Here is a 24,495-nt window from a genome sequence, read left to right as displayed (position 1 = left end):
CAGGAGATTCCACTGCTGTAGTCTGGAGCCCAACAGCTAGACTAGAGCCAATCAACAATTTTAAGCATCATTTTCGTTCTCAGTGACCCAGAATTAGTAAAGTTTGACTACATTTATTTCAGAAGCATTTTGGCTGTAGAGCAGTGTAATAGGCGCTTGTGGAATAGTAACCGATGTGCAGACAAATACCTGGAATTTGGGATTTCAGAATTCATTTTAGGCAGTGTGAAAGAGTTAAAGTTCACCTTTGAAGACTTATGGGTAATTAATTCATCTATCCCATGGCCCTAGCAATATATTTTGCATTGGGTGCTGGTTTTCAAATGTTGGCATTTGATTAGTGGAGGTCTCCTAATCTCACAGGATTTTGTGAGAGAAAGGGCAGATTTAAGACTGCAGGGTTTCGGTATTTATCTAGTTTAAGTAATGCTGGACATATTACAAAACAGCACATGGACTTCCTTCTGTCTGCCCTTTTTATGAGTCTATTTTCTAAGAGTAACTTAAAGATTTGTTACATTAAAAATTGGGAAGGATACTATAGAATTCATACATTTATTTACTATAAAATTTATAAACAGAGCAGTGAAGCCTGCCTAGGCTACAGGCAGAAGAGAAGAAAGAAGTGGATTATACCCAGCACATGGAATGCCACAGAAATCAGATGAGCCATGAAGAAAAACATTTTAGACACAAAATCCCAGAAGCCAAAGGACAAATACCACCAGCAGTATAGCTAGGCACACTGGGAAGTCAAACGCCTTGTGAGAGCGGACAAATGGCACTATATTGATAATCTGGCAACACAAAACAGAGGATGCAGCTACTTGTGGTGAACAAGGAACCGTCTACAAAATGACGCGGCTTATCAGTGGTAAATGGGAGAAACCAAGAAACACTCTCATCAGGAACAAACAAGGACACCTACAAACAACTGAAAAAGAAAAAGAAATGCATTGGACAGAGTATTTCAAAGAATTGCTGAACAGGGAGCTACCTAATGAGGAAGCAAACATCCAGAACGTAGAAAAAGATCTTGATATCAGCACAGACAGCCCAATTAAGGAAGAGATCATTCAAGACATCAAATCCCTAAAATGTGGGAAAGCTCCTGGCAAGAATAACTTGAATGCAGAAGTGTTCAAGGTAAATCCTAAATTAGCAGCATCTATCCTGGTACCTCTATTTACATCAGTCTGGGAAAGGGAAAAAGTGCCAGATGAGTGGACCAAAGGGGTTATAGTGAAGATACCAAAGAAAGGAACTCTCAGTGATTTAATAACTGGCATGGTATCACACTTTTATTTGTGCCAAGCCAAGTATTGTGTAAAATCATAATCCACCATATATCAGAGGCAGTTGATAGTGTTCTCAGAAAAGTGCAAGCTGGTTTTCAGAAAGGGCATGGATGCACAGACCAGATCTTCACTCTACAAAACATAATAGAACAGTGCTTAGAATGGCAACAGGAATTCTACATAAATTTCATAGACTTTGAGAAAGCTTTTGATAGCATTCACAGGACCAGCCTATGGTGGATTCTGCAGGCATATTCCTTTCCATATAATCAGTGTCATCAAAAGCTTCTATTTCAACTTTACATGCAATGTTGATCACATGAGCTCAGTTTTGAAGTCAAAACAAGAGTTTGTCGGGGTGTGTCATGTTTGCAATCCTCTTCAGCATTGCCATCGATTGGGTAATGCTGCGTACAACAGAAGACATGCCAAGAGGCATTAAATGGACACTCTTCTTATCCCTTGAAGACCTGGACTTCGCAGATGATGTCGCTCTCCTGTCACATACCCAACACTATATACAAGAAAAAACAACTCAACTCAATGCATTCAGCCAGCAAATTAAACTGAAAATCAACCGCAATAAGACAGATATCATGAGCTTTAATATTACCTCACCATCGCCAGTACGGATAGAGGATTATGTTCTTATCACTGTAGAAACATTCACATACTTGGGCAGCACCATCAGCCAGGATGGTGGAACAAGCCAAGACACCGGAAACAAAATCAATACAGCTAGGAACACCTTCAGGAGCTTAAATACAGTCTGGCAATCATCAAAATACTCAAATCAAATACCAATACCAAACCAAACTCAAGATTTATCAAAGCTGCGTACTTTCAACACTACTTTATAGTGCAGAATGCCGGGGAATGAGAAAGTATGACATGTTCAAACTGTCTTCATTCCATACAACCTGCCTCAGAAAAATTCTTCATATCTTTTGGCCCAGAACAATCACAAACCAAGATCTGTTGACACAGTGCAGCAAAGAGGATCTGAGCACCATCATTGCCGGGAGGCGTTCGAGATGGATCGGCCATGTGCTTCAGATAAAAACTGATTCCGTCACCAGAGTAGCAATAAGATGGACACTTGAAGGCAAGCGAAAATGAGGCCACCCGAAAACAACATGACAAAGAGCTGTGGAAGCCAAACTGAAAAATCTGGGGCACAGCTGGGGAACCATTGAAAGACTTGCCAGAAAGAGACATGAGTGGAGGAGCTTCGTCACTGCCCTAAACGCCAGAGGCATAATAGGAACATGATGATGACAACAACGATGACGACTATAGAACTAATGCCATGCCATGATAGTTCTCTTTAAATAACAAGTGACAACAAATAAAAGTTTGAGCCTAGAATGAATCACTTATTTCTAGAGTGGCTCGATATGGAGTAACTGAAAAACACTAGAAGAAAATGTATCCCTTTTACTAGTGTTCCCTCTTAAGAATTTTTTTATTCTAATTCATAGTTTCTAAGGTCAGAAGGGACCATTGTGATTATGTAGAGGAAGGAAGAAATCTCCCACCCTCACCACCGTAGTACCTTCATGCACGAGGCAAGCACATCTGCAGCACTGTTGTTGTAGTGTGTATTGCGGGCTGCACCCCTACAGCACCTCATGAGGTGCAAGTCACCTGAGAGGGAGTGTGGAAGAGGCATGGCCCTGTTACCTGCCACAGTGGCTGTTAGAGTTGGTTGGCTACAGAAGGCAACGCATACTCTCTTGTGGGGGTGTGCTTCCCCTGCATGATGGAAGCATTGTGTATCACTGAGGTAAAATGCCTCACTTTGAGCCAATGAGGCAGAGCAAGAAGCACTTCCCTAGTCTTGCCCTGCATATAATTCTGTATAAGAGGGGAAGGTCAGTCCTGTGGGAGTGCCAGATTCTACCACTCTGCCATATGTGTTCTTGTGTATGATCATGTGGAAGTCACTGAGGGTAGAATTTTCAAAGGTACTTAAGCACCTAAAGGTGCAGCTAGATGGCCACTGGGATTTTCACAAGCATCTGCATGAGTTAAATGCTTAACTCCTATTGATTTCAACAGGCATTAAGTGCCTCACCTGCTTAGGAATTTTTATAACTACCATTAGGCATGTACCTGCACCTTTAGGCAACTCAATACCTTTGCAATTCTGGTCCTAAGCATCTTAAGAACCTAAGTCCTATTTACTTTGGAACTTGAGTCCTATGGACTTTCAGTTAGATTTAGGCTCCTAAGTCATAGAATCATAGAATCATAGAATCAAAAGGTTGGAAGGGACCTCATGAGGTCATCTAGTCCAACCCCCTGCTAAAGGCAGGACCACTTTCCCTAAATAATCCCAGCCAGGGTGCGGTCTAGTGGACCTTAATATCTCTAAGATTGGAGATTCTACCACCTCCCTAGTAACCCATTCATACTTCACACACTCTCCTAGTCAGAAAAGTTTTTTCCTAAATCGCCTATCCTCGACTCGCAACTAGCAAACTTCAAACCAATTGCTCCCTGTTCTTGTCCTCCGTCACCACTGGAGAACAGCCTAGCTCCCTCTCCTTGGAGCACCCTTAAGTACGTATGAAGGTTGCTATCAAAATCCCTTAGTCTCATCTTTGCAGGCTAAATAAGCCTATCCTCAGTCTCTCTCATAATCATGTGCTCTAGTCCTCTAATCATTTTTGTGCCCCCCGGACTCTCTCCAATTGTTCCACGCCTTTTTGTAGTGCGGCGCCCAAAACTGGACACAATATTCCAGATGCGGCCTCAACCAGTGCCAAATAGAGGGGAATAATTAACATCCCTCGATCTGCTGGCACACCCTACTAATACAGCCCAGTATGCTATTAGCCTTTTGGCTACAAGGGCACACTGTAGGCTCATGTTCAACTTCCATCTACCGTAACCCAAGATCCTTTTCTCAGCACTGCTACTGTAGCCAAACAGTCCCCAGCCTGTAGCAGTGCATGGGGTTTTTTCTTCCTAAGTAGAGCAGGACTTTGCACTTGTCCTTGTTGAATCATGAGGTTTCTTGTGGCCCACTTCTCCAATTTGTCTAAGTCTCCCTGATCCATCGCCTGCCCTCCAGCGTGTCACCACTCCCCCCAAACTTGGGTGTCATCTGCAAAATCTTACTTAATTGTCATCTCTCTCTCATCATCAATGACCCTGCATCTATAACCACTTGGTGATGGAACCGGGCCCGAAGAAGAACCGCATTGAGGCACACAATTGTATACCGAGTCGCCAACTAGCGAGTTGCCATTGATATACCGCTGAGCCCGTTGATTCAGCCAGTTTCATCCACTCACATCCATTCCTCCAACCCATACTCTTAGTTTGCTGGATGAGAATGCTGTGGGAAACCGTGTCAAACTTAACTAAGTTCCCAGGTATACAACCATCAGCAGCTTGCCCCCATCCAGAAGTCCAGTCATCTATCCATAGAAAGCAGATCAGGTTGGTTCAGCATGATTTACCTTAGGTGAATCATGATGACTGCTTCTGATCACATTGTTTTACCTCTAAGTGTTTCAGGATGGATCCTCTCAGCCCTGCTCCATGATTTTTCAGGATTGAGGTGAGACCTGATTGGTGCGTAGTTCCCCTGGAGTCCTCCTGTTTCTCCCTTTCTTAAAGATAGGTACCATTTGTTTCTTCCCAGTCCTCTGGGACCTCTCCTGTTCGCCTGGAATTTTCAAGATATGGCAGCGCACTCGCAATCACATCAGCTAACTCCCTCAGCACCTCTCGGTGCATTTCGTCCGGTCCATAGACTTGTGCACGTCTAAACGTCGTTAAGTAGTCCCTAACCTGAAACCCTCTATCACAGAGGCTGCTCTCCTCCTCTCGTTCGTGTTTCCCATGTAGTAGTCTGGGAGTTGAAAAGTCTTGCCCGAAAGACTGGAGAGTGAAGAAGGAAATGATACTTCAAGCCTTTTCCATATCTTCACCACTGAGGATACCTGCCCCTCATTGAGAGGACCTACCACCTCCGAATCCTCTTTCTGTTTGCTATACATCTCGTGTAAACCCCCTCCATTATCCTTCACATCCTTGCTGTAGTTTCAGCTCAAATTGCCCTTTGCCTTTCTGATTCTATCCCTGCAGGCCCGAGCCAAATCTATATGCCTCCCAGTCCATCGTCCCAAGCTATCCATTTTTTGTAGAAGTTCCTTCTTTTGCTTCACTCACCACTGAGTTTCCCTGCTAAGCACATGTCTGGGCATTTCCTACGTTGTGTTCTTTCTGCACATCGGTATAGGTATTTCTGGCTCTGAGCATGGTTTCTTTAAAAACTGCCACTTCCTGGAACCATTCCCCTTCAGTTCAGCTCTCCCGGGAATCTGCCATCATTTCTCTAAGGGAGCAAATCCGCTTTTCTGAATCCAGGTTGCGTTCTGCTTCTCTCCTCCTTCCTTGACCAGAGGTTCTGAACTCTACCATGTCATGATCACTGCTGCACCTACGTTGCCCGTTCACACTTACTTCCCTGATCAACTCTTTCTTCTGTTTGTGAGAGAGGTCGAAGAGCGTAAGGCCCTCGTTGGGTCCCCAGCATTTGTACCAGAAGTTGTCCTCAGCGATCTCCAAAAACTTCTGGAATGCTGGCACTGCTGTATTTCTCTCCCAGCAGTATCAGGATATTGAAATCCCCATCGAGAACCAGGGCCCTGTGATCTACAGACTCTGCTAGTTCTGTAAAAAGCCTCATCCACCTCTCTTTTCTGGTCTGGTGGTCTGTAGCAAAACACCCACCCATAACATCCCCCTTGTACCATCCCTCTAAATTAAGCCCAAAAATTCAACTGTTCATTCCCATTTTGTAGTGGAGCTCGACATTCATTACAGCTCTTTTACATACAGCGTACTCCCTCCCCCTCTTCGCCCCGCCTATCTTCCTGAACGAGCTTAACCCATCTCATGGCAGTGCTCCAGGTAGCGAGCTATCCCACCACTGCTCTGTATATCCAACTAACATGATTTCCTGTCTGTGCCAGTACTACTAATTCTCCTCTGTTCCCAGTCTCCTCGCTTTGTGTACAGGCATTAAAAATTTCAGCCAACTGCCCTACTTTCTTCTACTGCTTATTTCCCCTGTTGCATCTCCTCCTTGAATTGCTCCTGTGTTCTCTTTCCTACCACCTAGATATAAGGGCTTCATTAGGAACTTAAGGCAATGATTTGATTCCCCCACTCCCAGTTCCGATACTTTTCTCTTTTCTCCCTGCCTTAACAACCCCGCATCCCCAATTCATCCCTCTTCGGTTCCTCTTTGAGATTTACCTTGGCTTTGTCACCTTCCCCGTCGAACCTAGTTTTAAAGCCCTCCTCACTAGGTAGCCAGTCGAGTCCAAAAATGCTCTCCCTCCTACAGTGGAGTCCATCTCTGCCTAGCAGTCCTCCTTCCTGGAACAGTAGTCCGTGGTCGAGGAAGCCAAAGCCCTCTGACGACACCATCTCACGCAACCAGGCATTACCTCCAGGATGCATCTGTCTCTGCCTAGGCCCCTACCCTTGACCGGAAGAATCGGGAGAACACACCTGAGCACCGAACTCCTTCACCCGTGCTCCCAGGCCTGTAATCACCTTTGATCGCTGAGGATCACCTCTCGCAGTATCATTGGATTCCCACAGGATGAGTAGCATGGGGTATAGTCAGTGGGCGGACAATCTCGACAATCCCTCGTAACGTCTCGGATACGGGCCCCCGGCAGGCAGCATACCTCCCGAGAGGCCTGTCAGGGCAACAGATGGGTGCTTCCGTCCCCCGTCACATCGAGTCTCCAATCACCACAACCCTACGTTTCCTCCTGGGTTGTGGTAGATGGGATCTCTCGCCTCAGGGGCATGCTTCGCTTCTTCCTCCTCCTCCTCATCTCCAGCGCCAACATAACGATTCTTCACCAGAAAGGAGGGTGGGAATGGGAGCAGGGGTGGAACACTGACAGCCGAGTAACCAGCTGCCAGTTCCTCCCTGTGCAAGAGCCATCTCATCCTTCTCCGGTGGTGTAGCAGGAGCCCTCTGCACCTGAGAGAATCCTCAGCCTTGCATGTCTCATCATGAGACTAATCAGAGGTACTTCTCCAGGGATGGATACTCCTGAGCCTAGACACCTCCTCCTGTAACTCTCCACCTGCCTCCTGAGAGATCCACCAGCAGAGACCTTGTCACCATTGATTTCCCCCCCCACCTGATGGTGAACAAGTGGGAAGTGCAGGCCACAGTCCCTGCAAGTCCACACCAGGATCTGGGTAGAGACATCCATGGACAGAATGTCTGTCTGGATACAGGCGCTGGTGGAGGAGACAGAAGGGGTGCTAGCACAAGCAGCGCGGCTCCTCTTCACCATAGCGGTTTCCCCAACTCCTTCCCAAACTCCCTCACAAACTCCCCTGTTGGCTGTCCCCTGTTGGCTGTCCCCTGTTCGCAAGCTCCCCTTGGTCGCTTGGCCTCTGGCTTTTAAAGCCTTCTTTAGCCTAGGTCAGCTCTTGCCCCTCGTTAAGCACACAGGGGAAGGGCTGATCACAAGGCTGGTTGGGTCACTTAGGTGTTTCTGAAAATTTTACCCTTAACCTCTGTCACAGCTTCTCCAGCTGTAAATTAGGGATATACTGACAGAAATGTTTTAAGACTTAATTGGTTAATGTTTTAAACTTGTTTGAAATCCTGGGATTGAAGGTGCTATTAGAATGCATAGTGCAGTGGTCACCCTTAAAAACGGGCCAATTTTGCCCTAACAAGATAGTAAGATATTTTTAAATTCCTTTAGGGAATAATGCATATACTGAGCTAGTCTTGTCTCTCTATCTGAGGCAAAATGTGCAAGTGTTTGAAACGAGCACAACATTACTACACTGAGTTTTATGTGTTTTACAATCATCAGCTACATGGAGAGTAGAACTATAAGGAATGATATTAGTTACTTGAGAAGGAATACTATAATAATGAATAAGGATTCCTCTCCTGTGAGCCTGCACTGCACTGATGTAATTAAAGTTTCCATATTTGAATCTTGCCAGCCAGAGATTGACTGACTGTCTGGAGTTTGGGAAACTGTCTGGAACACTTATTCCTATCACAATGGACACACCTCTGCCTACAATGAAGTCAATTACAGCTCTGTCATAGGCTTCAGTGAGAGCATGATCCAGGAGGTTGAATAAAAGGGCTTGAGCAAAGACTCTAGTCACATCACACAAATGAACTCAATCTGGATTTCACCAGGGCAACATAAAGTCACATTCAAAGCCTTACACAAGTCACTATGAAAAAGAAGTGGATCAGAGACAGTCGCCTACCAGACATTAATTTACTTTTTATTTAAGCGTGTACATGGTCTGGATATAAACATCAGAAGAACTGATCAAAAATGGAAAATCTAGAGTGCAAAAGCAAAATGAATATCTGACATTTAAATACAAGGGTCCTCAGCAACTTTCAACAAGTTTCAAGACTGGTAATCAACTGTATGCAACCACCATAAGGCAAAAAGTATGGGTGTTTTTTGGATGTGAGTTATCATTGAGTTAGACTGGAGAAATAATCTCTTACACTGCCATTAATATAATGAAAAAATAAATTTCAGTGCAATGCCAAAGGGTATTGCATGGACAGATGTAATACTAAGAGGAGAATGAATTTGGAAGCCTGTTCTGTCAGGATTCAATTTTCTTCTGTCTTTTGCAAAGACCAGAAGATACAAAGAGTAAGACTCCTACAGCCTGTAAATGTAAATGGTAACCTGTGAGGAAATGCAAAACAAGAGTGCTTGGTACATGAGAGGCTGAATGTATCTGATACGTGCAACAACTACTCAGATAAGAAAGCATGGAGGTAGGCTAGAAGGGGACTAGAAATTAGAAGACCTGTGCACTATTCCCAACTTCGCCACTGAGTAAATGTATGAATTTGGGCAAATCACTTAATTTCTCTGCATTTAAGTGCCCATCTGAAAAAGGGAATAATACATTGTTTTCTTTGTCAAGAACTTTGAAATCCTTTCTTATTCTTGATGCTCAGAATTTTCAACTTGGGCCCATAAAGTTAGCGCCTTAATCCATATTTAGACACCTAAACAAGGGAGCTGATTCAAGCTGAGTCCTCATCACCCCTGAAATTCAGGCAGAGTGGGATTTATGTTCAGCACACAAAAATGGAGGCATGACAAATTAGTGAACACTTAATCTGGTACATATGTTACGAGGTCACAGAGGAAGTCTGTAACAGAGTTGGTTGTGAATCCAGTTTTCCGAAGTCCTGTCTCTTCTCTAATTTTCTGCTATATCAAGGACTTAATGACCAACACATCACTGATATTTAATAAGAACAATATTGGACAAATGTGTGGGTATGTTGACTTTTGGGCCTAATAATCTTGAAATTATCCCTTCAAGTGGCAATGTTGCTAACTCTCATGATATTTGGTGTCTTTCTTAAAGCTCCCGCTCCTGGAGCCATGTCAATATATGAGAATCCCAGCATTCATTTAAAAATAAAGTATGTTTCTAGCCTTTATGATTGGGGAGAAAAGCTTGAAACATGACCTGAATGGACCCTAAAGTTTCAACGACCAGAATGTAAATAAAATGAATCAAAAATATATTAAAAACAAATCTCATGATTTAAGCCAAACTCATGATTTTTAGGAGCCCTACTAACGATTTTGTAATTCTTGGAGATGGCTATACTGGAGTGGGTAAAGTAAACTAATCATATTTATACAATGAGGAGCTGAAGCGTTTAGCAATCTTCTCCAGTTTCAGAGGACAGAACAGAGTTTGGATGCAATTCTTCCACTGCCAGACTTCTTGGAATACTAGTATTTTTTGAAGGTTTTAGAATGACTGCTTCAGAACCTTTACCATATGTTTTGTTTGCATAAATTAGTCAAAACATATTTTGTTTCGTTCAGTGTGCTCTGAACTTTCACAGTTATGTAAATATCTGCTCAGATGGTCCTGCAATCTTATTTTGACTGAAAGGAAAATAGTAAACAATGATAAAATAAACCCAGACTGCGAGGTTGGCAACTGTGCCATTTGTTAGTGTGAAAGAGACCCGGCTTCAGGACCTCTTTTTAGACAGGTAGACTTTATAAAGCCTTTACTGACATGGTGAGAGACAGTTACCCAAAACTTTAAAGAGGTAGTCAGACCACACTCTTCAGCACCCCTTTGGTAGAATGTGGTGATAGGTTTTACTTAGAGCAGGCCAAAAAACCACTTGAATTTCTGTCTTGTGGGATTTTTTGAGATTCTGAAATTTCATTTAGTCCCAAATTGAGATGAAAAATTGAAATCTCTGATTTTTTTGTGAAAAAAAAATCCAAAATATTTTTTGATCTTATCAAAAAGTTTTGTTCCAATAAGGTCAAAATGTTTTGTTTTGACTTTATCATTTTGACTACTGTTCTCTATTCAAAATTATAGTTAAAACAAAACAATAGCATCAAAAATGGAGTGTTTTGACCTTGCCAAAACAAAATGTTTTGATATTTTCTCATCAAAAAGTTTGATGAAATCAATACATCCCCATGAAAAGTTTTGAATTTGTCCAGTCAGCATTTTCCAAACAGAATTGTTCTGTTGGAAAATTTTCAATTATTCACAAGCACCTTCTTGCTTCCTACAATTAAATATTAACATCAACAACATTCTATTTAGAAGCTGAAGGTTTTTCTATCCAGCTCTTTTGTATTAAGATTGGGTTACACTGGACGTATCAAAACATATAAGGCCTGTCAACTGCCTTGCATCTTATGTAGTCATTTACCTCTCCGCAAAGTGAATGCAAACTGGAGGTAAAATACCTTCATTCTCATTTAGCAGCATCTTACATGCATTTAGTAACATCTTAACATGCTTTCTGCAAGGCAGTGGAGAACCAGGACTGTGAATTCTCCACGTGATCTCTGAACGTCTGGTCTTGGGGCTTACAATGTCCTTGATGGCCTTCTTGCCAGATACATCATTCACACACAAAAACTGTGCTAAAGTTGCAGCATATGGGCTGGCTGAGGCTGAATGTAGAGGTGGATGCAAACATCACACTTTTCCTTGCAGATATATGTCCTAGTACAGCTTCTTCCATATTAATTGCAGCTTACATAAGTTCTATTTACAAGAGACCTGTTAACCTCTAGAACTTTGGAAGCAAATTGTTTTCTTTGATCAGCTTGGAGCCTCTACACCCTGGAACAATAAACTTTCACAATGATTACTCTTCTGCATGCACACCAAATGGTGCTTGTAGCAAAGTGCTGTGTTTTCATTTGGACAGGCTTCTCAGAAAGCCTTAAGAGCAGAAAGTATCTGAACTGTTATTATTGACTGGATCCATAATAAAGCACTGAATATTTCTTCCAGTATTTAGGCTCCTTGAGAACTCTGGATTCTGCACATCATGTAACAGTAGCCATTAGAGTCAGAGGAGAGTGACTTTTGTCATGTGACAGGGTTATTAACCTATTATAACTATGGACATAGTTTGACTTCTATATGTGGAGGGGCAGCTCCAGTCAGGCCAATGGAACCATGCAGAAGGGTTACAACTGGAAGTCTCATAGGGCTCAATTTGCTCCCATTTAAGACAAACCAAGAATCCCATTAACTTCAGTGGGAGCAATATTAGGTCCTAGTAAAGTAATCTACAATTTTTAATGTGGACTTTTTTTAAGCATCTGAATTTTTTCCCACCTCATTGACTCTCCATCTTTCTCAAATCCCAGTTTAAGACACATTTTCCTTATTCATAGGAAAAGCTTTTTGACAATCAAACACAGAATATTTTCCAGGGTGTTTATCTGGAACAACACTAGGATTATCGTAATTACCCTAAATCAAACCTTTCTATTAAAGTATTAAAGATAATTGAATAAGAAGTATTCTGAGTTCAGCAGAGCATTAACAAATCCACAATGTTCTATAGCTGTATCTGTTCTCTAGTACTGCAAATTGTAACTGCCTGCCCATGTTTATGACTCAAGGGAAAATAATTTCTGTGGACCCAGGAGGCTAAGGAAGTCTTTCACCCTCCTAGTTCATTCTGCAAGCTGACTTTGTTGGGGCATAGTTTTTGGTATGGTGAGTTGTTGACGGTTGGTCCCTAATGCGGTATATCTGAATGGAAAGTCCATCTCCTAATGCACCAGCATTGCTGGAGGAGTGCTGAGTGTACTTTTTCTCAGCTGTAGCAAGTCTCGCGTCATGCAGTGTTCTCACAGACACATTATTTCTTACAAAAGGATAATGCCTCCAGGAATCTCTGTTTAGCCACTGCATCTCCTCCCCCAGCAAGGCTTATACTCTTAGGAGACATCATCAATCCTAAGAATGAAGCCTTGCCCCTTTTGTGCCATCACATTATATTCTTCCTACCCAGTGTGACACAGACACTGGGAGTGCTGAAATGGACACAGGACTACTTTAAAAAAGCCACTGCTTTACCCTCAGGAACAGGAGAAAGTTAACTTCAAAATAAAAAAGTCTGAATTTCATACAGCAGAATGCTCTAGATGAACCCTGAATATTCTCAAGATGTTTGAGAACCCTGGGTAGCCTCCAAGCCCACAGCTGATAAGTCTTCCTTATCAGCTGAATGAAAAGACCTTTCTAGGTAATGCTCCTGGCAATTCAATAATGAGGTTGACAAATCTCTGGCAGGGTTAGTACCAGACCCTGCAGATTTGCAAACAGATGTCTAACAAAGTTATAAATAAAATCACTTAGTTCAGCCCAGAGCCCTAAGTTCCTGTTACAATAAAGCTCTCTTCCTTGCAACTCTTCAATAACATTGAGAAAGTTGCTGTCTGAGGCCATGTCTACATAACAGAATTATGGGAACCTAACTTACATCAGCATACAGCCACTGCAGTTACTAAATCACCTGCGTGTGCACACTTGGCTCCTTGTGTTGTAGATGTGTGACCTCACCAGGAGTGCTTGTATCAATTGTACTGTCAGTATGGGGCATTATGGGACGGCTTCTGAAAGCCAGTAACTATCAACGTAACCAACACTGACCTAATTACATTGACTGTGGTGCTACTAAAATCAGCATAGAAAGTCAATGGAAGCCAAATTTAAATGAAGACACTTCCATGACTAGGTTGACACAAGGCAGTTTACGTCAACCTAACTATGTAGTGTAGACCAGGCCTGCATTTGGAGCGGGAATGAAAAGTACACACAGAGAAACACACCATGTTCATGAACTGAGGTAGTAAATTGACACATGGAGGCTCTCTAGACCCACAGGTTGGTATCAATCATAAATTAATTATTATTAGTAGTAGCATTAGTATTGTGATAGTGCCGAAAGGCCACTCATTAGGTTGCCAACCCTCCAGGATTGGCCTGGAGTCTCCCGGAATTGGAATTGATCTCCCAGTGATTATTGAAAGCTATCCAGGATATTTTAATAGGATATTTTAAGAAAATGACATTATGTCAGGTTGGAAAAAGAAATCTCCCAGAATAGCTTCAGTCAGAGTTGGCAATCCTAGCTGCTCAAGGAACAAGGCCCCATGGTAGACATTGTGACCACAATATGAGGGACAGTCCCTACTGCAAGTAGTTTGTAATCTAAGGCCCACATTCAATGAGATGCTTAAGCATATGCTTAACTTTAAGTTGAAATGAATGGGATTACTCATCTGCATAAAGTTAGGCATGTGTTTGAATAAATTTGGGGCCTAAGGAATCACTGAGGTGGAGGTAGGTAGGAATAACCAATCTCCCTTATACTTTGCAAGTGTTAGAGCTGTTTCCTAAATGGCATGCCTTGGCAGACAATGTTTTGTATGGAACTTCACTAGCTTACTCCAGCTTGTAGCCGGTGAAAGATGTCTCTCCTTGATGAATAAGCCAAATTCTTCAGAATTAACTTATAATATTATGCAACAGCCACATTCTATAATTTGAGAACTCAAATTTAGCAATTTCCTGAAGCTTTGACAGTGGAGAGCATGCTTTCTTGAATAGTGTGTGCTGAATGGATTATGCCTTTCTTTTGAGGGCAGTCTGAATCACTGGTTTAATGTGTGCCGCTTATTTCATATAATCTTTCTATAGTTTACAACCTGGCTGCTTAGTTGCATGAGCTGCATTTTGCTTGCTTCTAATTAGGAATTACACAATAGGTTTATGATGTGTCATGGTGTCATATGGTCTGGGCCATTAGTTACACATTCCTCCTTGTAAGATGGCAGTGATGGTAAGAAAGGACATCATCTTTCCAAATCTATACATCATTTCAAACTGCTGAACCACAGTGCTTTCTAGTACAGTGAGGAGCAAGCATCACATAACACAGCATGTAACAAACAACTTACCCATTTTTTTTTCACATTTTAAAACAATTTCTTATTCAAAAGACGTGACCTATCCAAAACCACAGGACTTGTGCACTACTGAACGGCTTAAAAGCCTTGTCTATTTACAGCTTTCTGGGACATGCATGTACTGAAAAGCTGCACATGCTGGGCTGTGGAGTGGTGTGATCTAATCAGAGGCAAAGAAGGGATGATGGAGCCTCCAGCATCCCTGAACTGCAACTCTCTAGTCTAGGAAAAAGCAGGCTGTGCATGTTTCTATAGTTCTATTAGTTCCCCTGTGCTGATCCATAAGAAGGGAGAGGAATACAACTGTTTAATAAAAGAACCAAAATTTCACAAAAGGGTTGGCAGGACCTTGAATTTCCAATTTTGATTGCAGTTTGGGACACCCTCATCCATGTAGTTTGATGGTTGGGTGGGTGGTAAGCAGAATAGGTTGATGGTCCAGGAGCCCTTCTGTGTCTCCATGGCCATGTTTGTGAGGAGGAGATGCTTTTCCCAACCTGCTCTCTAACACAGTCCACACTTACCTCATTCCTGAAGTCTGTTTTCAGAAGCACAGAAATTAACAGTACAACAAAGTTCAGCTCAAACGACCTTCCTAGCCTTCATTGCTCTTAAGTTTCCTAGCTCAGGAATGCTCAGCTCATACCACTCTTTTCCCTAGAAAACCAGTTGTATTTCCCTTATAGCCAAGTGGTGGGGAACGAACAACATGCCTCAGTGAGTCAGCAGCAACCACTCAACCTTGCTGGGAAAGTATTAACACCTGTCAACAGAGGGGCTGTAATTTAAGGGTGATTTGATGGAGGTTACTGCCAACTTGTCACAAAGTTTAGAAAGAGGGATGTCAGCCTTAGAACACATAACCCTTTGTCTTCCAGGGAGAGAAGAACCTATCCACCTTTCCCCCATACTCTCCTTTCAAGAATTTGATCTAGCCACACAAGATGTAGTGATAGAAGCAATGATGGCAAAAAGTACCACCAGTGTCACTCTGACCACTGCCCTTTCTGGATGGTAAACAAGTAGAAAACATACAGGATCCCCACTGATGGACTGTCAGTACTTCCTTTGATGAGGAGAGTCAACCCTAGAACCTTAAAGAATGCAATAGTCCAAATAATACTAGAGAAACCATCACAGAAAGATAGTGGCAGAGCAAAATACTGCTTGATGTCTAACTTTGCTTTTTAAGCAAGGTAATGGGGAAGCTCACAAAAGAGTCTCCAATGACACCTGTCTGCTCCCAGTATCCTACAACCTACTCATTGAGTCTTCAGCTCACCAGCTCACCTGAGCCACCAGTAGGCAATAAAGTAAAGTAAGCTCAACTAGTTTTCAATAGTCCAATCAGTGTATAACTCAGATCAGCCCATCGGACTTTACACTTGCATAGAGTAAATTGAAAAGGTCTCTCAATGACAAATGCAAAGTGTGCTCAGCCAGAACTGGCTTCCTGGGTTATAGCAGAGAGAAGATCCTTCCTCCCTCCCCTTCACCAGGAACGGCCATTTGATAGAAGCATCCAGCCCCTTTTTTATTTGGCCTGCTAAGCCCTGATGTGCTGCTGTCTGCTCCCAGCCCTTCTAACTGCTGGAGGACCCAGACTCCCCGATTCCATCAGCAACACACCTAGGAAAGGCTTTCTAGGCAACCTTGAAGATCCAGAATTTGCTGCCACTCTTTTCTTAAAGGGGTGCACCAAAGCAGCAAGATTTTCAGCAGGGGGAGTGAATGCCTGGAACACCCTTCACAAGGACATAAGGCATTATGTAACAAGTACAGAGATAGCACTTGTTGCTGTGTTGGATGATCTCCTCCTGACCATAATTAAAGGAAGGAATCTATAATTATCCTGTTGGACCTCTCTATGGCATTTGAGATCATTAATCACCAAATACTTCTGAGGCTACAGGCATGAATTGAAGTGTCCTGAAGTGGCTCAGGTCCTTCTCAAGCCAACTGTAGGATGGTCATTACAGGCAGTTGTTCCTTTGCCTCTAAGGTGCTCCCCTCGTGGAGTCCGAGACCTGTTACAATGTTAGGGGTGATATTTATTTTTATTACAATATACTGAAAACTGTCTCACTGTTAATAACCATGTCTCCTATTGATGAACAGTGTTGTTTTTCTGTGTTGTATACTTTTAAAGTTATTAGAAATCTAATGTTCCCTGATAAAGTCAGTTTAGGAAATTTTGTTAGCACCCTTCCCAGCTCCTTAAGGCTGTGTCTTCTCCAGGTTCTCTCTATCACCTGCTATCAATTGCTGGTGTCAGGAAGGTGCTGTCATCCTGGCTGATGAACAGAGCTTGGAGGATACTGAAAAAAAAGTCTGCCATGAATATTCACTCTGATTTTTAGATTACTTTGCTTTAGCAGTACCTGGGCCCCTTTTGTGCTGCTTTCTCTGAACTTCCAAGTGTTTGAGATATTTTTGGCATCAGTGTTTGTGGAAACACTAAATTTGTACGTAGCAATATTTGCACTGCTAATGTTTCCATGCTTGTTTAATGAGGCAACAGAAACTTCTGACCCATTAAGACTAACCAAAACAGCTCCAATTTTAAATAGGGAATATTCACAGCTAACTGTTCACAATCAATCAGCAGAATTGACTATGAACTAAAAATACTACCTGAATAAATGTTAACAGATAAATTCATGGAAATTATGATCTGCTTGTGTGTATATTCCAACAGCAGAATAAAAGGCTAAATTAGTTGGATTAATTATTCATTGCTGTTGTGTATTTGGTTGTCGTGGTAATAGAATCTTGTTGTTGCTATGGCAACTGAGTTAGATTATTAGGGGATAGGCCAGCCAGTTTTGGCTGGTTTCTGGTTAGTTCAGTGTGTGGCAATAAATGGCTTCTTTTAAGGTTTACAGCTCTCTGTGTCTCAAGTGAGTTCTTCCTAAAACTGTTGTCTCCAAGGATCTCACAACATGGTGATGAAGGTGGGAATCCTGTGCTGCCCTAGCAACAGAAGGAAATAGAAGTCAAAGTGCAAAAAAAGCCCCTTTTTTCTGCTGGAAGGGGGTGAGAACTGGCTTGTCTGCACTGACTGCAAACTGAAACTAAAACCATGGCTACACTTACAGGGCCACTGGAACCTTTTGAGGATATTATAGTGCAATGGCATGTATATACTGAGAGTTCTGAGCTTTTTGTTATTGCAAATGACATTACAGAAGAGAAGAAGGTGCCAGTATACTTAAGTATTGTAGGGGCTAAGACCTACTCCCTGCTATGCAGCTTACTACACCCTGTTGAGCCTGAGACTAAATCTTACAGTGACATTGCGGAAATCCTGGGGTCCCATTTTTTCCCCAAGCCATTGGTAATTGCTGAAAGATATAGGTTCCACAAAAGAGACCAAGAAGACGACGAAACAGTTGTACAATTTGTAACGATTTTGAAAAAGCTTGCGGAACACTGAATTTAAGGAGATGTTAAATGATGCCCTACGTGACAGGTTAGTGTGTGGTCTGCACAGTGAAGCTATATGGAAGCGCCTATTGGTAGAGGCTCAGCTTACCTTACAGAAGGCTGTTGATATTGCGGTCTCCATGGAACTGGCTACAAAGGAGGCGCAATACATCTATGCATCCCCTAGGGTGCATAAGGTGTCACAAGAACCTATCCACAAAACTGTGGAGAGTCAGGAATGTTACCACTGTGGTAAGCCAGTTCACCAGGCATCAGAATGCTGGTGTAAGGACCTGGTGTGTCAACACTGTGGCAAAAAGGGACATATTGAGTGTGTCTGTAAATAAAAGAAAGAGTCCTATGGTCTGGCCAACCAAAAAGGGAAATCTGCATACCCTAGAGCAGACCCAGGGAGACACCTCATCACAATAAGTGCCACTCCACATTTTGTCTTTGGCAGTGGGCTCACTTGAATACTGGGTAACTCCATTGTTGGATGGCAAACCTATATGCATGGAACTGGACACCAGTGCAGCCATCTTGCTGGTCTCTGAGACTGTGTATGAAGAAAAGTTACAGCATCTTCTGTTTAAGGCAACAAAAACCGTTCTGAAGACGTATATGGGAGAAGCTGTACCCATGTTGGGCACTACTGATGTTAAGGTGGAGCTCAATGGACAGGCTGCTAAATTGCCATTGTTTGTGGTGAGAGGTAATTGCCCAGCCTTAATGGGTAGGTCTTGGCTTAGGAAGATTCAGCTGAACTGGGCAGAAGTGCACCAAATGACAGAAAAAGAAACCAGTCTGACTGCTATATTAAGGAAACATGTTGATGTTTTTGGACAGGATCTGGGAAGTATGAAGGGAATCACTGTGCCATTGAACATTAAACCTGACAGTCAACCAAAATATCTGAAAGCCCGAACTGTGCCATATGCCATCACGGTGAAAGTTGAAATGGACCTGGAGTACCTAGTCACAAATGGAGTCCTCATATCAGTTACCCATAGGCCCATGGACAACTCCTATCATTCCAATAATGAAGAAAGATGGCTCCCTCTGGATTTGCAGTGATTTTAAAGTCACTGTCAATCCAGTGTTGTGTGCACAGCAAAACCCACTCCCCCGCATCTATAACCTCTTCGCAGGCCTGGCTGGGGGACAAAAGTTCAGTAAGATTGATCTGAGTTAAGCGTATTTACAGATGCACATCGATGAAAAGTCCCAAGAGCTGTTGACTATTGTGAACATAAAGGGCCTTAATGATAGTGTCGCCTACTCTCTGGAAAAACGTCTGCTCCCGCCCTGTTCAAGAGGGCTATGGACCAGATCTTGTGTGGCTTGACAGGAGTTCAGTGCTATCTGGACGACATCTTAGTCGCTGGAAGGAATGAGGAGGATCACCTAAAGTATTTAGAGGCTACCCTACAAAGACTGGAAGACTATGGCCTATGAGTCCGCAAAGACAAGCGTGAATTGTTCCAGCCCTTTGTTGAATATTTGGGACACATCATTCATGCTACGGGTCTTCATAAGGCCCCTGCAAAAGTTAAGGCTATTGTGGAGGATCCCCCTCCTCAAAATGTTAGCCAGCTTCGCTCATTTCTAGGACTATTGAACTATTATGGAAAATTCATCTCACAGTTAGCCACACTGCTAAAACCACTTCATGAACTCCTTGAGCAGAACAAGGCCTCAAAGTGGACTGAAGCCTGTGATGCTGTATTTAACATTGCTAAATTCTGACGTTCTGATGCACTTTGATCCATCCTTACCCCTACAGTTGGCCTGCGATGCCTCCCCTTATGGAGTGGGAGTGGTGGGGTCACACATTATGCCTTCAGGAGAAGAGAAGCCTATTGATTTTGTTTCACGCACTCTAAGCAAAGCAGAAATTAACTATGCCCAAATCTAATGTGAGGCATTGGAAATCGTTTTCGGAATTTGGAAGTTTCATCAGTACCTGTTAGGACAGAAATTTACGCTTCTCACAGACCATCGACCTCTGACTTCAATTTTTGGACCCTATACAGGCATTCCCCCGTTAGCTGCTAGTTGTATGTAATCTTGTGCATTGTTGCTTTCAGTGCACACATATGAAATCAAATATCGTAAATCCACTCTGCACAGCAATGCAGATGGTCTCTCAAGGCTGCCTTTGCCAGTCAAATGTCAAGATATTGCCCAGAAGGAAATCTTTTACTTTGAACAGATAGAGAATACACTCATCACTGATACTCAGGTAAAGAAGGTAACTCATGTTGACCCAGTATTGTCCCAAGTTATGGACCTGGTTACGCATGGAACATCTCGACAAACCTCTCCAGTCTTACCTGACCTTGTTACCTACATGTCCAGGAGGACGGAGTTATCAATCCAATCTGGTTGTTTGTTGTGGGGGAGATGTGTCATTATCCCACCACCACTGAGATCACAGATGTTAGAACAGCTATGTTCCGGTCACTGTGGAATAGTGCACATGAAGGAAATTACACTAAGCTATTTTTGGTGGCCTGAATTGGACAGTGGTAGTGAAGAGAAGGCAAGAAAAAAAAATAATTGGAGATATACCTATCTCCTAGAACTGGAAGGGACTTTGAAGGGTCATTGAGTCCAGCCCCCTGCCTTCACTAGCAGGACCAAGTACTGATTTTTGCCCCAGATCCCTAAGTGACCCCCTCAAGGATTGAACTCACAACCCTGGGTTTAGTAGGCCAATGCTCAAACCACTGAGCTATTCTTCCCCCCCAACTTGTATGTCATGTCAGGATGTGAGGAATACAGCCCAGTGGGCACCCCCTACACCCATGGGACTGGCCTGAAAACCTGTGGCAATGTATTCATGTTGACTTTGCTGGCCCACTTGATGGTGGTAGACACCCATTCTGAATGGCAAGAAGTCTCTATAATGCAATCCACTACTGCAGAGAGTATTATCCAAAAACTACAGGGACTCTTTGTTGTTTTGGTCTGCCAGAACAACTTGTGAGTGACAACAGACTACTGTTCGTCTCTCAGGAGTTTCAAAATTTTATGAAGGCAAATGGGACACACCACATCACTTCAGCACTATATCATCCATCCATGAATGGATTAGATGAAAGATTTGTTCAGACAATGAAACAAGCTTTGAAATTGGCAAGGGGACAATTATCCATTCAAAAGCATCTGGACACCTTCTTACTATCCTATAGAAACATACCTCATGCTATGACTAAGGCATCCCCTGCCTTTCTAATGATGGGACGACAGCTGCACACTTGCTTTGATCTGCTGAAATCTTCTGAACCCTGACAAATTGTGCAATGTCAGCAGCAAGATCAAGTCATCAGGCGTGCACCCAGGGCAAAAGACCGAACCTTTAGCCCGGGACAGCTGATTTTGCCTCAGAATTATACTTCTGGAGCTAAATAGGTCCCTGCCACTGTCATCGCTCAAACAGGATCTGTTTCCTACAAGTCTGGACTGCAGAGGATCTCACCTGGCGGCAACATATAGATGAGCTGTTGCCAGGTAATACCAGTCCTCAGGACACATCTTCAGTTGAGTTGCCTGACTTCACCACTTCCAGCGAGACACCGAATCAAGAGTCACCTACTCCTGACTTTCCCCCTCCATTACTGCTGGTGGCAGAGATACCCTCCTCCCCAGAATGAGCTGATACCACATCCTCACCCATTCGCACTATGAACCCTGAGCCCATTGTCAGGCCTGCACCCAAGACACTTTCAGGTGCAACACCACCAGAAGTGCACCATAATCCACCAAAAGACAGAAGGCCTCCTCAATGGCTGAATCTTTAGGTAGGGTGAATCCACGGTTATGGGGCAAAATAATCCCCAGGGTCTAGCCAGAAACGGAGGCAGTCTACTCTCCTTCTCTAGTTTAGCATTTGTTTTATTTAGGGGATGTTCTCATTAAGGGGGGAGGAATCTGTTGTGTATTTGGTCATCGTGGTAATAGAATCTTGTTGTTGCCATGGCAACTCAGTTAGATTATTAGGGGATAGGCCAGCCAGTTTTGGCTGGTTTTTGGTAAGTTCAGTGCGTGGCAATAAATGTCTGCTTTTAAGATCTACAGCTCTCTGTGTCTCTAGTGATTTCTTCCTAAAACTGTTGCCCACAAGGATATAACAGTTGCAAGTTTATTTATTTAACCAGCTCTTTTGACAAACAACTTCCCTTCTCCTTTTGAGTGCTGCATGCCGAGTAAAAGGAGCATTATCTATTTCTGCCCTTACTTAAAATTATGTCATGATGTAAATGAGATGGCAGCCTCCCTCATTTGTCATGCTGAGCAGCATGATGGCGAGGCAATAATTAGTGTCAAGAGTACATTTATTATTGTTCTCGTGGTACATACTGCTGCATCCTTGTATCACTGTTAGGGTCATCCTCGTACGTACACCCCCACCCACCCTCCCACCCACGTGACTCAATGGTCAATGACTGATTATGTTTTTTGCTATGTATAGACAGAGCTGTGTGAACCTATTAACAATCCCCTAAATCATCCAGATTCATATTTAATTTTAATATTTATATAAGATGCATTTTTATATTAAAGTAACACTTAATTGAATTTATACAACTAGAGCATAAGGGAATCAAAAAAATCACTACCCACTACTTCATCAGCAAACTTGATTTTCCTATTAGTCACTTTACCATCCTCAAAGATTTAATCTGTTAATTATTCTTATTTTCACAAATTCTGCACCACAGATCATGGAGAAGGGGCATTTTAATTATGAACAAAACTCAACCAAAATCTGCTTTTAATCTACGTGATACAGCTCTGCATATACGCATTTGCTACTTGGTACAAGTCCACATTGCAGTGATTCTGGAGAACTCAAGCTATAGTACAACAATACCAAGTACGTCAGTAATACAACTAAAATAGTCTAAGCAATTACATTCAAAACCACAATTCTTTTACTTCTAGGGACAGATGGACCCAAAGCAAAAGCCAGGTCCAAACAAAGATCCTATTTTGGAGTCATCAAAATGGGAACCCAGATCTATCTTTATAACGGAATTGACCAAATGCCTGAATCTGAACATCTGTGGATTGTGAAGTACCAAAAATCCTGATCTGGCTCTGAACTTTGTGGCTTGAGCCCATTTCTATTAATACACTAGAAAACTTTCCCCTCCCCAGTAAGTAAACTGGTAGTTTCCATTTCCTTTGTATCTATGTATTTAGAGATTAGAAGAAATGTCCCCAAACACATTTCTGTATCTTCTTCTGAATCCCCCCACAGATGTTACAGTAAATAGTTCAAATGGCACTTATATTAGCACAGCATTTTTTATCATAATCATTATCCCAGCTGTAAAAGATAGTGCTTTATATCCTTACGAGTCCTACAATGTGAAATTTCCAGGACATAATAATGTCACATCTGTCATGATCCCAATAAAAATCTCATCTAGAAATTTAGCTTGTGGCATTTTGCCTGTTAGGTGGGTAGAACATGAATTTTATGATTTGATAACAAACTGTGTTTTTCCTCTTTTCTTTGCCACTGATGCAGTGACATGCACAACAGGATAGAAAGCACTCTTCAGGGTACCTTTAGAATGGGCTGTGGCAGATATACATTTGAATAAAGATCAACTAAGAAGTTTATACATCCATGAATTCTAGTTTCCAATGAAAATCACTCTTTTTTAGGAAATGAAGTCTAATATCCCTCTGGAGATAGGTCAGGAAGGTCAGTTTGTAGGTGTATATTGTGGGAGAGGATGCTTGGAGACATATGGGAGGACCAGGAGAGTAGGAGGGGACAAAGGACAAATTAATTCAGAAACAAAGCTGAATGTGAAGATTTTCAGCTTGAAGTTGGATCTGAAGTAAAGATCTGTCCATGAAATGAAATTTTACCACATTTCCTCAACTAAATCATTGATGTCTCCTATGTCAATACCCATCAAAATTTGCGGAGTAGATGTGGGAACCTAAAATGCCTTTTCAGAGTGTCTAACCATAAAGAAACATGGATTCCGTGTCCCATTAAAAATATACTTTCACCTGTACTTTGCACTTTGATAAATCTCTGGGATTTAGTTCCATTCTCCAACTTTTCAGCCTATGTTAGTTATAAATATCCTATCAATGCCACCTTTTCCACATTAACTACTTCTCTTTGTATCAAAATGAATTGGTTGTTTTTGCATCTTCCCGTTTAAAAAGTAACTATTCTAATAGTACTATAATGAATAAACTAATGTGTCTGTTTACCTGTCATGGTATAATTCCCCATCCTGAACCTTAGCGTCCAAAAGATGGGGTACCAGCATGAGTTCCTCTAAGCTCAATTACCAGCTTAGTACTTGTAGCGCTGCCACCAACCAGGAATTCCAGTGCCTGGTACACTCTGGTCCCCCCAAAACCTTGCCCGGGGAACCCCAAGACCCAGATCCTCTGGATCT

The 24,495-nt window shown here is 42.5% G+C and overlaps 1 protein-coding gene and 1 long non-coding RNA gene across 2 annotated transcripts in view; one reads left to right on the top strand and one right to left on the bottom strand.

Moving 5' to 3' along the window:
* KCNB2 (potassium voltage-gated channel subfamily B member 2) overlaps positions 1–24,495 on the bottom strand; it is a 277,227-nt gene that overhangs the window by 68,950 nt on the left and 183,782 nt on the right. The gene's annotated exons all lie outside the window — the stretch shown is intronic.
* LOC116833157 (uncharacterized) overlaps positions 1–24,495 on the top strand; it is a 111,768-nt gene that overhangs the window by 86,362 nt on the left and 911 nt on the right. The window lies entirely within an intron of this gene.

The sequence above is a fragment of the Chelonoidis abingdonii genome, chromosome 2 (genome assembly GCF_003597395.2).
Source record: "Chelonoidis abingdonii isolate Lonesome George chromosome 2, CheloAbing_2.0, whole genome shotgun sequence".
NCBI classification, from domain to species: Eukaryota; Metazoa; Chordata; order Testudines; family Testudinidae; genus Chelonoidis; species Chelonoidis abingdonii.
The sequence above is the reverse complement of the archived record's forward strand: the minus strand, read 5'-3'. Positions and strand labels throughout refer to the sequence as shown.